Source organism: Lissotriton helveticus, chromosome 5_1 (assembly GCF_964261635.1).
Source record: "Lissotriton helveticus chromosome 5_1, aLisHel1.1, whole genome shotgun sequence".
Classification (NCBI taxonomy): domain Eukaryota; kingdom Metazoa; phylum Chordata; class Amphibia; order Caudata; family Salamandridae; genus Lissotriton; species Lissotriton helveticus.
In genome coordinates, this window is record NC_136065.1 from 87988917 (window position 1) to 88004115 (window position 15199).

Genomic DNA, 15199 nt, shown 5'->3' on the forward strand with positions numbered 1-15199 from the left:
TTTTGAATCTTTTCACACCTGTGATTTATGTGCAGAGAAACTGGACACTGAACACAGAAAACGTCACCCCTGATTGGAAAGAGCAGAATGTTTACATCCCGCAGATGTCACGTGCAGCGTCATACATTCAGCTGCTGCACATTTACTATCCCCCGTCCTATGCGGGGCTTCCAATGCTTGTGAAGGCGGGGGGTGTCTCAAACGTGCAACGCTTTCACTCTTTACTTGCACGTACTTAATGCCTCGATTCTATTCGTGAGAAAGTGTCATTCAAAGGTCACACATTTGGAAGTCGAATGTCTCTCACAAGTTCACTGAAAACCAGAAAATATTAAACGAAGAAGCAATCTGAAAACTTGGCAGCTATGTCGGGTATCAAGGGGCCAATCCTGGAGGTGAAGCCCAGGATCAGAAGAGTCAGCCCCGCCCCCTCCTGCTCGGAGTGTAACTCGATCACGGAAGTCCCGGCGCAGCCAGAGAGGGACAGACGCACAGACACACCCACTGCACACAGAGAGGGGCAGACGCACAGACACACCCACTGCACACACAGAGGGACAGACGCACAGACACACCCACTGCACACAGAGGGACAGACGCACAGACACACCCACTGCACACAGAGAGGGACAGACGCACAGACACACCCACTGCACACAGAGGGACAGACGCACAGGCACACCCACTGCACACAGAGAGAAACTGAAACTTACCTTCACTTCCTGCATTTTTGCATCATGGCGGCAGCAGCTCAGCTCGGGAACCTCCAGGAAGAGGCCACTTGTTCCATCTGTTTGGAATATTTTTCTGATCCGGTGATGATAGAGTGTGGACACAATTTCTGCCGCTCCTGCATCACCCAGAGCTGGGAGGGAAGAGATGAAAACTTCCCCTGTCCACAGTGCAGGCAAATATCTCGTAGGAAAAAACTCCGACCCAACAGGCAACTGGGGAACGTGGCTGAAATGTTAAAACAGCTTCATCTGCCCCCCGTGAAGCCCCCGGAGGAGAATCTGTGTGAGAAACATGATGAGAAGCTGAGGCTGTTCTGTGCCGAGGATCAGACGATGATATGCTGGGTCTGCCGGGAGTCCAAGGAGCATAAAACTCACTCAGCAAGTCCTATAGAGGAGGCTGCAGAGGAGCACAAGGTACGTGTGTGGATGTTCAGGGATCACAAAGTCATTTAGTGTGCCACTACTTTTCCATTCCTGGATTTTGCTTTTTACATATCATTTTCATCTGGTGTGTTGAAGTAATGTCGTCAAGCAAAATTAACCAAGACTACAACTCCCAGAATGCACTGATATGTTAAATCAAAAGCCCTGAAATGGAAAAATGTGTGTCCCGGTTGCATGGAGTCATCTGGACACCCTGCCTGTGTTATGCCATTGAGGAGGCTGCTGAAGAGAACAGGGTATGTGTGTGAGTGTTAAGGGATTCAAAGGGCACCCTTGGGCCCCAAAGAGAAGTCTGTGCAAGGAGTGTATCTGGGTGTTCACGATTCACAAGTGAAGACAGTGTAAGTTCCACAGATGAAGAAGCTGCAGAGGAGCACAAGGTATGTGTCTGGGTGTTCGGGGATCACAACTGAATTCACTCGTTAAGATTTTAGGAAAAGGCAAAGTATGTTTTGCAGTGTTAAGGGATCAACATTCAACTTGTGGGCACCATAGATGGTGATAGCCAAGATCACACAGTATGTGTGTAGGTAATGAGGAGTCACAAGTACAGACACTCTGGGAGTCTCCCTGAGGATTACAAAATACATTTGTCGGCTTCAGGGATCAGAGGTTGTGCACTATGAGCCCCATAGAAGAGGCTGCAGAAGAGCACAAGGTATGTCTGTGGGTATTCAGAGATCACAATGAACCCTGTGGATCCCCCACAGAAGGCTGCCCAAAAGCACAAGGAATGAATGTGGGTGGAGAGACCTATATAGGAAGCTGCAAAAGAGCACACAGTGTGTCTGTCAGAGCGTCGAGATCACAGGCCGTATACACTTTGAGCTACAGAGGGGGCTGCAGAAGATCAGAGGCGTGTGTGTGTGTTTTGAGATCTCAAGCTGTAATGAAAGGATTCAGATAATTAGCCTACAAGAGACCTGGGCAGTTGACAGTAACCCCCTCCATATGGCAGGGTACAAATATTTTTTTGTGCCCGCTCAAAAAGCCAGATTAGGAAGAGCGATTGGAGGTTTATCATTATATGTTGACCTAAACCTGGAAGGAGTATGGACCAGTCCATCTTTGTCATCACACACCATCCAGGCGTTAGGGTTCATCAGTTCTGGGCTAAGGTTGACCGTGTTTAACTTATATAATGTAGGGACCACAAAAGGAAATAATCCTACATTACAGGAATTAGACTATAGACTTCATCAGGAGCTAGCCCACAGAAAAGGGGCTTTAGAAACCACTATACTAATAATGGGTGATTTTAACTGTCATTTGTGTCCAACCTTGTTCCCCTTGATCGCAGATTGGTCCCGATGTCCCATTGAGAAGGGCCCACACATTGAGCATTCCCCAGAGGGAACAGCCCTTAGTAATCTTTTAAAGACCCATGATTTGGAACACACTATTGATTTGGTTAGCCTGGAGGAAGATGGGTCCCTTATTCATACTTTCAAAGGGAGAGGATGCTCCTCTTACATAGATTATATTTTGGCGTCCAGGCAGGCAAAAAATTGGATTAGTATAGTGGGGATCGACTGGAGCGCATTTAGCGACCATAACCCCCTAACCTTAAAACTTATACAGCGGGCCGACCCAAGATATGCTCACAGGTGGATAGTGAGTTGAGGGTAACTGATCAGGGAAGGCGGCTTAGATGGTCGAAAATTGACAGTGAGGCATTCTATAAATAATTAATGGTAAAAGGGAAAGTACAGATTGATGAATGCCTAGATCCCATGATAGAGGGGAGCAACCTGGTCAGGGCGTTTAGGTCAGTGACTATCCTGGTAGATGGTCTACTCAATCAATCAATCAATCATTGCATTTGTATAGCGCGCTACTCACCCAGAGGGTCTCAAGGCGCTGGGGGGGTCCGCTACTGCTCGAACAGCCAGGTCTTGAGTAGCTTCCTGAAGGTGAGGTGGTCCTGGGTCAGGCGGAGGTGGGTGGGGAGGGAGTTCCATGTCTTGGCGGCGAGGTAGGAGAAGGACCGTCCCCCTGTGGTGGCTCTTCGGATGCAGGGGACGGCGGCGAGGGCGTGGCTGGTCGATCGAAGCTGGCGTTTGGGAGCGTAGAAGTTGAGGCGGCTGTTGAGGTATCCTGGGCCTTGGTTGTGTAGGGCTTTGTGTGCGTGGGTGAGGAGACGGAAGGTGATTCTCTTGCTGACCGGGAGCCAGTGCAGGTCTCTCAGGTGTCCGGAGATGTGGCTGCGACGGGGGATGTCCAGGATGAGTCGCGCTGAGGCGTTCTGGATCCGCTGGAGTCTCTTTTGGAGTTTGACGGTGGTTCCGGCGTAGAGGGAGTTGCCGTAGTCCAGACGGCTGGTGACGAGGGCCTGGGTGACCGTCTTCCTGGTCTCGGTGGGGATCCACCGGAAGATCTTACGTAGCATGCGCAGTATGTTGAAGCATGACGAGGAGACGGCGTTGACTTGACTGGTCATGGAGAGGGAGGAGTCCAGGATGATGCCCAGGTTGCGTGCGTGGTCTGTTGGTTTGGGTGCGCTGCCTAGGGCGGGGGGCCACCGGGAGTCATCCCACGCGGCGGGTGAGGATCCCAGGATGAGGACTTCCGTCTTGTCTGAGTTCAGTTTCAGGCGGCAGTTCTTCATCCATTCGGCTACCTCTTTCATCCCTTCGTGAAGGTTGGCTCTGGCGGTGGCGGGGTCGTTGGTGAGGGAGAGGATCAGCTGGGTGTCGTCGGCGTAGGAGATGATGTTGAGGTTGTGCTGGCGTGCGATGTCTGCGAGGGGGCTCATGTAGACGTTGAAGAGGGTTGGACTGAGCGAGGAGCCTTGAGGGACGCCGCAGATGACTTCGGTGGCTTCAGATCTGAACGGAGGGAGACGGACTCTCTGTGTCCTTCCGGCGAGGAAGGAGATGATCCACTCCAGTGCCTTCTCCTGGACTCCGACGTTGCTGAGGCGCTGCACTAGGGTGCGGTGGCAGACAGTGTCGAAGGCCGCGGAGAGGTCGAGGAGGATGAGGGCCGCTGTTTCTCCGTTGTCGAGTAGCGCTCGGATGTCATCGGTGGCTGCGATCAGGGCGGTCTCGGTGCTGTGGTTGGCTCGGAAGCCAGACTGCGAGGGGTCGAGGGATCCGTTCGTTTCGAGGAAGGCGGCCAGTTGCTTGTTGACGGTCTTCTCGATGACTTTTGCTGGAAACGGGAGCAGCGAGATGGGGCGGTAGTTCCTGAGGTCGGTCGGGTCGACCGATGGCTTCTTGAGTAGGGCGCTGAGTTCGGCGTGCTTCCAGCTCTCCGGGAAGGTGGCGGTGTCGAAGGAGGTGTTGATGATGTCCCGCAGGTGGGGTGTGATGACAGCGTCGGCCTTGTTGAAGACGTGGTGAGGGCAGGGGTCGGTCGGAGATCCGGAGTGGATTGAGTTCATCGTGCGGACGGTGTCTTCGGTGCTGATCGGAGTCTACTGAAGACAAAAGCCCCCATAAGAAAAAGTATGCAGCCGAGATGGTTTGATAGTAAATGCTCGCGAGCCCTTAGAGAATTAAAATCTAGTTTAAAATCTAACCCCAGGGATAATTTAAGAATAGTCTAGTGCAGACGGACATATGAAAATGCGCTGAATCAAAGAAAGATCACTCTTCAAACTGAAGCAAGGGCAGACCTAAGGGAGGCTGGAGAAAGAAGGGACATGACTTAATTTTGGAGGATTGTTAATAATCCATGTTTTCAGGATAGTAATGCCCCTGGGATTGGGACAAACATCTTACCAGAACAGTGGGTATCACATTTTGAGGGATTGTACAATCACAACCAGGATATAGATCTGGAGAGGGGGTGGGTTGACCAACAGGGCCCAGTTATTGAGTTTTCTCTAGTAGAAATAACAGAGGGGATCCAGGGCCTCACGCGTAATAAAGGCCCAGGCCCTGATGGCTCACCACCCGACCTGTACCTGAGTAATATAGACTTTTGGTCCCCTATTCTTACAAGAGTGTTAAATGCGGCCGTCAAGTATGGTCTACCCCGTTCCTGGTCTACCGCAGTCATTGTTCCCATCTTCAAGAAGGGCAATAGGGATAATCCCCAATGCTATAGACCAATCTCCCTTATTGATGTCTCAGCCAAAATCTTGGGTCGGGTAATCTTGCAGCGGCTCATGGAATGGAGAGAAGATCACCACATAATTACGGATATCCAGTATGGCTTTAGAACAGGGAGGTCTACAAGTGACCAATGCCTTAATCTCTAGTTGCTGGTTGCAAAATACACTAAAGCCAGCAATGAAGCTATCTATTTGGGGTTCATGGACCTAGCAGCTGCTTTTGACCATGTTAATAGGAAAAAGCTATGGGGCTTGATTAGGGATATGGGAATTGACCCAGGTCTGATCAACATCCTCAGAGAGTTGCATCGGGACACTACAGCCAAAGTCCGGTATAACACGAAGGGGGGGAACACAGAATCATTCCCTTGTACTAGCGGAGTGAGACAGGGTTGCATCCTTGCCCCCTTCTTATTCTCGCTTTATATCAACAACCTAGAGCAGGCCTTGATCGCTTTAAATACAGATTGCCCGATTGTAGGAATGCGCCACATACCGGTGCTTTTATACGCGGATGACGCGGTCCTGCTTGCCCGTACCCCTAGGGGCCTGCAATGCTTAATTGATGGTTTTGTTAAATTCATGTACACCTTGGACCTGTTGGTGAATTTGAGTAAGTCCTTCGTGATGTTGGCTGGAACCCAACCTTGTAGGAAGTTCTCCTATAAAATAGGGAACCACACACTAGAAAAGGTGCAGTCTTTCTCTTACCTGGGGTTGCTATTTGACGGAGCACTAAAATTTAGATCCTTAGTGGAGGAGCGCTGCACAAAACTAATATCCTCAAATGGCACCATAGCAAATTTTGGCTGAAGGTTGGGTCGCTGGTCCCCGGTATAGGTCATGAACCTTTATAGTTCGATAGGCTGCTCGAAAGTTACGTACGGATCAGAAGTGTGGGGTAACATTAACGTTGAGCAATTGCAACTGGAGGAAAATAAATATATGCGAAGGATTTTAAAATTCCCCCAGAGTATCCCAGCTGCAATTGTGCATAGTGAACTGGGGAGACCTTTCATTGAGAACCAGGTCAAGCTTAGACCCATTATGGCATGGTTAAAAATCTGGGTAAACCGTGAGGCAGACTTAAGTAGACACATTTTGAGAGACTGTCTGCACAGGGACAAAGGGTTACAAATTCCATGGTTAAAGTATGTCAAGGTTACTTTGGAGGGTATAGATCGGAAGGATCTCTTTATTAACCCCAGTACAATCTCACATCCTGATAAATTGAAAATCAAAAGATTGTTGTCTGATCAGTTTTCCACACGTAGAGCAGAAGGGGAGATGACCAAACACTCAGTAGGTGCCCACAGTTTTATAAAGAATAACGAGGGCATGGAGCCATATCTGTATTTGATGCATAACGCACAGGATAGGTTTTTAATGACTCATTTTAGGCTCAATTTATTACCACATATACTGGCTGACCCGCCAGGTTTTACATTGACAATTGAGCAGAAGGGTGCCTGCGGCTGCGACAATCGGTCTCCGCAGGACACCCTTCATTTTGTAATTTTGTGCCCCTTTTATAAGTATCCTAGGTGTAAATTTTTGGTGGAGATTTAAAAAAAAGGAGAAGTTGTGTCATGCCAAAACCGCCTTACTTTTTTTGCAAAGAGCCAATGACCCATGGACACTCTGTTGTATTATGAATTTCATCAAGGTTGCTGTGAGGTTAAGAAATACAAGAGGAGAGGGCTAACCACTGGACCACTTAAGAACATACTTTTGATCTAGATTTTTATATGTAATTCAAGACGTGGTTCAGATGTAATTTAATTCTATTTTAAACTTTGTATATATGTGTACTTTTATGATGCTTTTTATTCATCGAATAAAGAATTACTGAACTGAAAGGATTCAGTGTGGCGGTGCAGTGTGTCGTGCATGGGCTCACGCAGTCGTCGGTGGCAGAATACGCTATGCAGGGTGTAGCACATGGGCACACATGGCCATCTGACAAAGCAGGAAAGGTGCATTAATGCAGGGTGTGACATATGTGGTCACATGGTCTTCAAACACAGCAGAAGAGGTGCAATAAAGAAATGTATAGCAAGCAGGCGCGGATGGTCATCAGACGCTGCAGAAGGTGCATAAAAAGAGCTGCAGCAATCCATTGTGAAGCGCACAGGCTCGCCAGGGCATTGGTGCAGATGACTCCGCAGCAGTGCAGGGTTCATCAGACACAAAGGGACGTGCACGGTCCAGGCACTAGATTTACATCATCATTGGGCACAGGGTGAAGATCTCCTGTACCTCAGGCTGCTTGAAGCTTGCTGGCGTTGAGGACCCCTCACAGGATGAATGACCGTCGGGCCGGGCTGCGATCACAGGCTCCTGCTCTTGGGAAGCTCAGAGTCTTCGTCCTCCTAACCTCAAGGTGCTGAGCACTGAACTTGGCTCTGGGTGATCAGGACAAGCCCGGCCCCTGCCTCCCTCCTCCAACCACCCCCCCCCCCCAGGCAGTCCACCTCCTGGGTCCTGCCTCAGCAGCAACAGAGGTTCTTCCTCAGTCCTGGGGGTCCAGCGCCTCCTGTAGAAGGGAGACCTCCATCATTCCTGTCTCTGGTCTTCAGAGTTCCCTTCAGTAGAGGTCCTTCCTCGGTCCTGGGGGTTCAGCGCCTCCTGTAGAAGGGAGACGGCCATCATTCCCGTCTCTGGTCTTCATCGTTCTCTTCAGTAGAGGTCCTACCTCGGTCCTGGGGTCTTGCGCCTTCTGTTGAAGGGAGGCGGCCATCATTCCCGTCTCTGGTCTTCAGCGTTCTCTTCAGTAGAGGTCCTTCCTCGGCCCTGGGGTCTAGCGCCTCCTGTAGAAGGGAGAAGGCCATCATTCCCGTCTCTGGTCTTCAGCATTTTCTTCCGTAGAGGTCCTTCCTCGGTCCTGGGGATCCAGTGCCTCCTGTAGAAGGGAGACGGCCACCATTCCTGCCTCTGGTCTTCAGCTTTCTCTTCAGTTGAGTTCCTTCCTCGGTCCTGGGGTCTAGCGCCTCCTGTAGAAGGGAGACGGCCATCATTCACGTCTCTGGTCTTCCGCGTTCTCTTCAGTAGAGGTCCTTCCTTGGTCCTGGGGGTCTAGCGCCTCCTGTAGAAGGGAGATGACCATCATTCCCGTCTCTGGTCTTCAGCGTTCTTTTCAGTAGAGGTCCTTCCTCGGTCCTGGGGGTCCCTCCTATAGAAGGGAGAAGGCCATCATTCCCGTCTCTGGTCTTCAGCGTTCTCTTCAGTAGAGGTCCTTCCTCGGTCCTGGGGGCTCCAGCGCCTCTTGTAAAAGGGAGACGGCCAACATTCCTGTCTCTGGTCTTCGTCGTTCTCTTTAGTAGAGGTCCGTCCTCAGTCCTGGGAGTCTAGCTCCTCCTGTAGAAGGGAGACGCCATCATTCCCGTCTCTGGCCTTCCGCGTTCTCTTCAGTAGAGGTCCTTCCTTGGTCCTGGGGGTCTAGCGCCTCCTGTAGAAGGGAGATGGCCATCATTCCCGTCTCTGGTCTTCAGCGTTCTCTTCAGTAGAGGTCCTTCCTCAGTACTTGGAGTCTAGCGCCTCCTGTAGAGGGAGACGGCCATCATTCCTGCCTTTGGTCTTCAGCGTTCTCTTCAGTAGAGGTCCTTCCTCGGTCCTGGGGTCTAGTGCCTCCTGTAGAAGGGAGGCGGTCCTCATTCCAGTCTCTGGTCTTCAGCGTTCCCTTTAGTAGTGGTCCTTCCTCGGTCCTGGGGTTCTAGCGCCTCCTGTAGAAGGGACACAGCCATCATTCCCGTCTCTGGTCTTCAGCGTTCTCTTCAGTAGAGGTCCTTCCTCGGTCCTGGGGATCCAGCGCCTCCTGTAGAAGGGAGACGGACATCATTCCCGTCTCTGGGCTTCAGCGTTCTCTTCAGTAGAGTTCCTTCCTCGGTCCTGGGGTCCAGCACCTCCTGTAGAAGGTAGACGGCCATCATTCCCATCTCTGGTCTTTAGCGTTCTCTTCAGTAGAGGTCGTTCCTCGGTCCTGGGGTCTAGCGCCTCCAGTAGAAGGGAGATGGCCATCATTCCCGTCTCTGGTCTTCAACGTTCTCTTCAGTAGAGGTCCTTCCTCGGTCCTGGGGGTCCCTCCTGTAGAAGGGAGACGGACATCATTCCCGTCTCTGGTCTTCAGCGTTCTCTTCAGTAGAGTTCCTTCCTCGGTCCTGGGAGTCCAGCACCTCCTGTAGAAGGGAGACGGCCATCATTCCCGTCTCTGGTCTTCAGCGTTCTCTTCAGTAGAGGTCCTTCCTCGGTCCTGGGGTCTAGCGCCTCCAGTAGAAGGGTGATGGCCATCATTCCCATCTCTCGTCTTCAGCGTTCTCTTCAGTAGAGTTCCTTCCTCGGGCCTGGGGGTACAGCGGCTCCTGTAGAAGGGAGACAGCCATCATTCCCGTCTCTGGTCTTCAGCGTTCTCTTCAGTAGAGGTTCATCCTCGGTCCTGGGGGCTCCAGCGCCTCTTGTAGAAGAGAGACGGCCATCATTCCTGTCTCTGGTCTTCATCGTTGTCTTCGGTAGAGGTCCTTCCTCAGTCCTGGGAGTCTAGCGCCTCCTGTAGAAGAGAGACGCCATCATTCCCATCTCTGGCCTTCAGCGTTCCTTTCAGTAGTGGTCCTTCTTCGGTCCTGGGGGTCCAGCGCCTCCTGTAGAAGGGAGGCAGCCATCATTCCTGTTTCTGGTCTTCATTGTTCTCTTCAGTAGAGGTCCTACCTTGGTCCTGGGGTCTAGCGCCTCCTGTAGAAGGGAGGCAGCCATCATTCCCGTCTCTGGTCTTCAGCGTTCTCTTCAGTAGAGGTCCTTCCTCGGTCCTGGGGTCTAGCGCCTCCAGTAGAAGGGAGATGGCCATCATTCCCGTCTCTGGTCTTCAGTGTTCTCTTCAGTAGAGTTCCTTCCTCTGTCCTGGGAGTCTAGCGGCTCCTGTAGAAGGGCCTTCAGCGTTCTCTTCAGGAGAGGTCCTTCCTTGGTCCTGGGGTCTAGTGGCGCCTGTAGAAGGGAGGCAGCCATCATTCCCGTCTCTGGTCTTCAGCGTTCTCTTTAGTAGAGGTCCTTCCTCGGTCCTGGGGTCTAGTGTGTCCCGCCTGCCGACTCGCCCAACACAGCAGGAGTGAAGAATGTCCCAATCCCCTACCCCCACCGTAGCTCCCCAACACCCTCAAGTATAACTCCAGGTGTTGGGAAACCACGACACAGGGAGAGGGTGGGTAAACAAAACAGGGAAAGTCGAGGTCTTGGGCAACACGGCGTGTCTCTTCAGACTCCCCAGCAGCAGACCTCTCAACCCCAGCCGGGACCTTAAAGACAAAAAGGGGAACAAGATTACTCAACCCGAACCCACCTACTGTGTACCAAGTACGCACACGAATCCACCAACTTCCCCGCTTACCCTGGTCACTGCTCAGGAGTAGCTTTAACAAAGACAGGGGAAAAACTTCTTCCTATATCAAAGCTCCGCTCCGTAACCCAGACCAGCCACACCCCCTTGGAATGATATTGAGAGTAACAAGAAGGGGGGTGGCGTAGACAGGATAAGGGCAAGGTAGGGGCCAGGAAGGGGGAAAAAAAAGGTGTCCACAAGGCTAGGGAGACACCCAAAAAAACCTTGAATCTAAAAACACGAAGGTAGCACAAAAACGGCCGTTGTTCAGCCCCTTCGTGAAACCACCCAAAAGATACACAACAAGGCGGTTGGTTTACACAAAACCCAGGAAGTAAAAGAAACACCCAGCTATTAACAGAACACGCAGCCGCGTGTTCGCTGGAGTCTCCCAAAAACAAAGAAAGTCCCAACTGATGCTAGAAGAGCGAATGGGGGCAGTGCGCCGACGACCTCGCGCCACTAAAGAACCCTCCCAGCAGACCCAGAAGCAAGAAGGCATCCTGGTTCACAGACGACCTCAAGGACTCCAAGAAGACCTGCCGCACCCTTGAGAAAGCCTGGCTCCTCGACCGGACCACCGACAACATGACCGCCCTCAAACACGCTACCCGCAAGCACCACCAGCTCATCCGCACCACCAAGAAGAAATCCCTGAAGGAACGACTGGACAACAACGTCCACGACAGCAAAGAGCTCTTCACTATCGTCAAGGAGTTCTCCAACCCCAGCACCGGCACCAACGACATCACTCCGTCACAAGACCTCTGCGACTTCCTCGCCTCGTTCTTCCACCGCAAGATCGCCGACATCCACAACAGCTTCGGCGCCCCACCCACGCACCCAACCGTCGAACCAATGCCCCCCACCGCCACCCTTCGCGCCTGGACCACGGTGACCACCGAAGACACAGCCCGCACGATGAACACCATCCACTCCGGATCACCGACCGACCCCTGCCCACACCACGTCTTCAACAAGGCCGACTCCACCATCGCACCCCAACTCCGGAACATCATCAACGCCTCCTTCAACACCGCCACCTTCCCGGAGAGCTGGAAGCACGCAGAGATCAGCGCCCTCCTGAAGAAACCTACAGCGGACCCCACCGATCTCAAAAACATCCGCCCCATCTCGCTCCTCCCTTTTCCTGCTAAAGTCATCGAGAAGATCGTCAACAGACAGCTGACCGCCTTCATCGAGATGAACGGATCCCTCGACCCCTCGCAGTCCGGCTTCAGAGCCAATCACAGCACCGAGACCGCCCTCATCGCAGCCACCGACGACATCCGGACCCTGCTCGACAAGGGGGAAACAGTGGCCCTCATCCTCCTGGACCTCTCCGCTGCGTTCGACACGGTCTGCCACCGCACCCTAGTCCAGCACCTCAGCAACATCGCTATCCAAGAGAAGGCACTGGAGTGGATCATCTCGTTCCTCGCCGGAAGAACACAAAGAGTCCGCCTCCCCCCGTTTCGCTCTGAAGCCACCGAAGTCATCTGCGGCGTCCCGCAAGGATCTTCACTCAGCCCCACCCTCTTCAACATCTACATGAAACCTCTCGCAGCCATCGCACGCCAGCACAACCTCAACATCATCTCTTACGCCGACGACACCCAGCTGATCCTCTCCCTCACCAGAGACCCCGACACCGCCAGAACCTGCCTACACGAAGGGATGAAAGACGTCGCCGAGTGGATGAAGGACAGCCGCCTGAAACTGAACCCGGACAAGACGGAAGTCCTCATCCTGGGATCTTCGCCCTCCGCCTGGGACGACTCCTGGTGGCCCCCAGCCCTGGGCACCGCACCCAAGCCAACTGACCACGCACGCAACCTGGGCTTCATCCTGGACCCCTCCCTCTCGATGACCAGACAAGTCAACGCCGTCTCCTCATCGTGCTTCAACACCCTGCGTATGCTTCGCAAGATCTTCCGCTGGATCCCGACCGAGACCAGGAAGACTGTCACCCAGGCACTCGTCACCAGCCGACTGGACTACGGAAACGCCCTCTACGCCGGAACCACAGCCAAGCTACAGAAAAGACTCCAGCGCATCCAGAACGCCTCTGCCCGACTCATCCTGGATGTCCCCCGACGCAGCCACATCTCCAGCCACCTGAGGAACCTGCACTGGCTCTCCGTCCACAAGAGGATCACGTTCCGGCTCCTCACCCACGCACACAAGTCTCTCCACGACCTGGGCCCCAAGTACCTCAACGACCGCCTGACCTTCTACACGCCCCCCCGCCAGCTACGGTCCACCAGCCTCGCCCTTGCAGCCGTACCACGCATCCAAAGAGCCACCGCCAGAGGAAGATCCTTCTCTTACCTGGCTGCCAAGACTTGGAACTCCCTCTCCATTCACCTTCGGCTGACCCAGGACCATCTCGCCTTCAGGAAACAACTCAAAACCTGGCTGTTCGAGCAGTAGCATACCCCTCCCCCCAAGCGCCTTGAGACCCTCCCGGGTGAGTAGTGCGCTATACAAATGGCATGATTGATTGATTGATTGATTGATAACAAACAGATAAGTGAAGGAGAGGGAAAAAGGGATATAAGCAACCAGCCTCCAGAGGTCAACAGCCGTAGACCTCTCTAAGGAAAGAACAAGGGAGGAACACAGGAACAGGAAATCCCAAGGCAAGGGACCATCATAGAAACCAAGCACCGGTTTCCTGGAGGCAGGCCCTTTTAAAGCAATCCCAAGGGACCGTCCATAAATTCATGCATGCACTTGGTACACAGAAAGAGACCGGAGGACGGGAAACTAGACAGAAGGCACCCGCTGCCCCTGAATCCCAACAGTACCCCCCCAAAAGCCTTCCCACAGGCCTAGGCTTCCCAGGGTGCTGACGATGGAACAACCGCACCAACCTGGCGGCATTCACCTGACTTGCCGGCTCCCAGGAGCGATCCTCAGGGGCATACCCCTTCCAGTCTATAAGATAATACAACCGCCCCCCTCTTCTTCTAGAGTCCAGAACTGCATTGACCTCATACTCCACATTATCATCAATCAAGAGAGGGGGAGGAGGAGGCACAACCTGAGTAGTGATGACATACAGCTTCAACAAAGATGTGTGAAACACCGGATGGATACCATAATCATCCGGTAAAGTCAGCCTCATAGCAACAGGATTCACCACCTTCTGGATGACAAATGGACCCATTAATTGTGGCTGTAATTTCCTAAGCCCCGGCATTCTCAGATGCTTCGTTGCGAGCCAAACCCTGTCACCCATCGCATATGAAGGAGCTGGACGTCTATGCCTATCTACCTGAACCTTCATGCTCGTCTTGAAGGCTAACAAATGCAGTTGAGCCTTCTTCCAGATTGTAACCAGTTCCCTACTGAGGGTGTCTACAGCAGGCACCCGCTCAGATGGTTGAATGGGAATTGGGAATTGTTTTAGGGTGGAACCCCATGGAACAGTAAAACGGTGACATTCCTAAGCCTGAGTGCATACTGTTTTTATAGGCGAACTCAGCCACGGGAAGGGCATGTACCCAACTGCCCGTCAACGATGCCAACAAAAATCGCAAGTACTATTCCATGGTTTGATTTGTACGTTCCGTTTGCCGTCACTTTGCGGATGATAGGCAGATGACAACCTTACTTCCATGTGCAAAGACAGGCATAAGGCAGACCAGAAATTAGACACAAACTGGGCCCCCCTATCCGACACAACGGCAGAAGGCACCCCATGCAGCCTTAACACTTGAGCAATGAAAACTTCGGCCAATTCCCTAGACGTAGGCAACTTGAGTAAGGGGATGAAATGTGCCGTCTTAGTGAAAAGATCCACTACTACCAATATGGTCGTAAACCCCGAATCTGGTGGTAAATCGGTCACAAAATCCATACTGATAGTATGCCAGGGCAAAGGATGCAACAACCCAGACGGAGACATGTGCGAGGACTTACTTACAGCACACACTGGACAAGAGGCCACAAACACCTGCATATCATGTGCTAAGGACTGCCACCAGAACCAACGCTGACACATCTCCTTGGTCTTATTAACCCTGGGATGCCCAACCAGAGACGAAGAATGACAATAGGTAAGAACCAATGTACGCAACTCAGGGGGCACAAACAACTAGTCTGCCTTGTATAACAACCCATTTCGTAACGTAAACCCTGGATCAGACAGCCACGGAGTCAGATCTACCCTTTCCACTTCCTCCTGTACCTTGACCAAAAATTCGTCCATGGAGGCACATCCTACGATCTTTTCAGGAGGTATCATCAATTGGGTCTCACTACCCTGCCTTCCCTCTACTGGACTTACATGAATCCGGGACAAGGCATCGGATTTCCCCTGTTGAGCTGCTGGCATATACGTGATGGTAAAATCGTATTCGTTGAAGAACAACACCCACCTCATCTGCCTTGGTGTCAGGGCCCTGGCAGACCGAAAGAATTCCAAGTTCTTATGATCGGTGTAAATCGTAATGGGGTGCCGAGGCCCCCACAGGTAATGGCGCCATTCCTCAAACGATAGCTTTATGGCCAGTAACTCCTTCTCCGCCACAGTATAGTTCTGCTCTGCTGGTAACAGCTTCTTTGAAAAGAAAGCGATAGGATGCT

The 15199-nt window shown here is 52.2% G+C and overlaps 1 pseudogene across 1 annotated transcript in view; it reads left to right on the forward strand.

Annotated features, from left to right (window-relative positions):
• Positions 1-737: 737 nt before the first annotated feature.
• The window catches only part of LOC144754186 (E3 ubiquitin-protein ligase TRIM39-like), a 188911-nt pseudogene continuing 174449 nt past the window's right edge, over positions 738-15199 (forward strand). The window contains exon 1 of the transcript XR_013594677.1: positions 738-1151. The product of XR_013594677.1 is annotated as an E3 ubiquitin-protein ligase TRIM39-like (transcript). The remainder of the gene's footprint in view (positions 1152-15199) is intronic.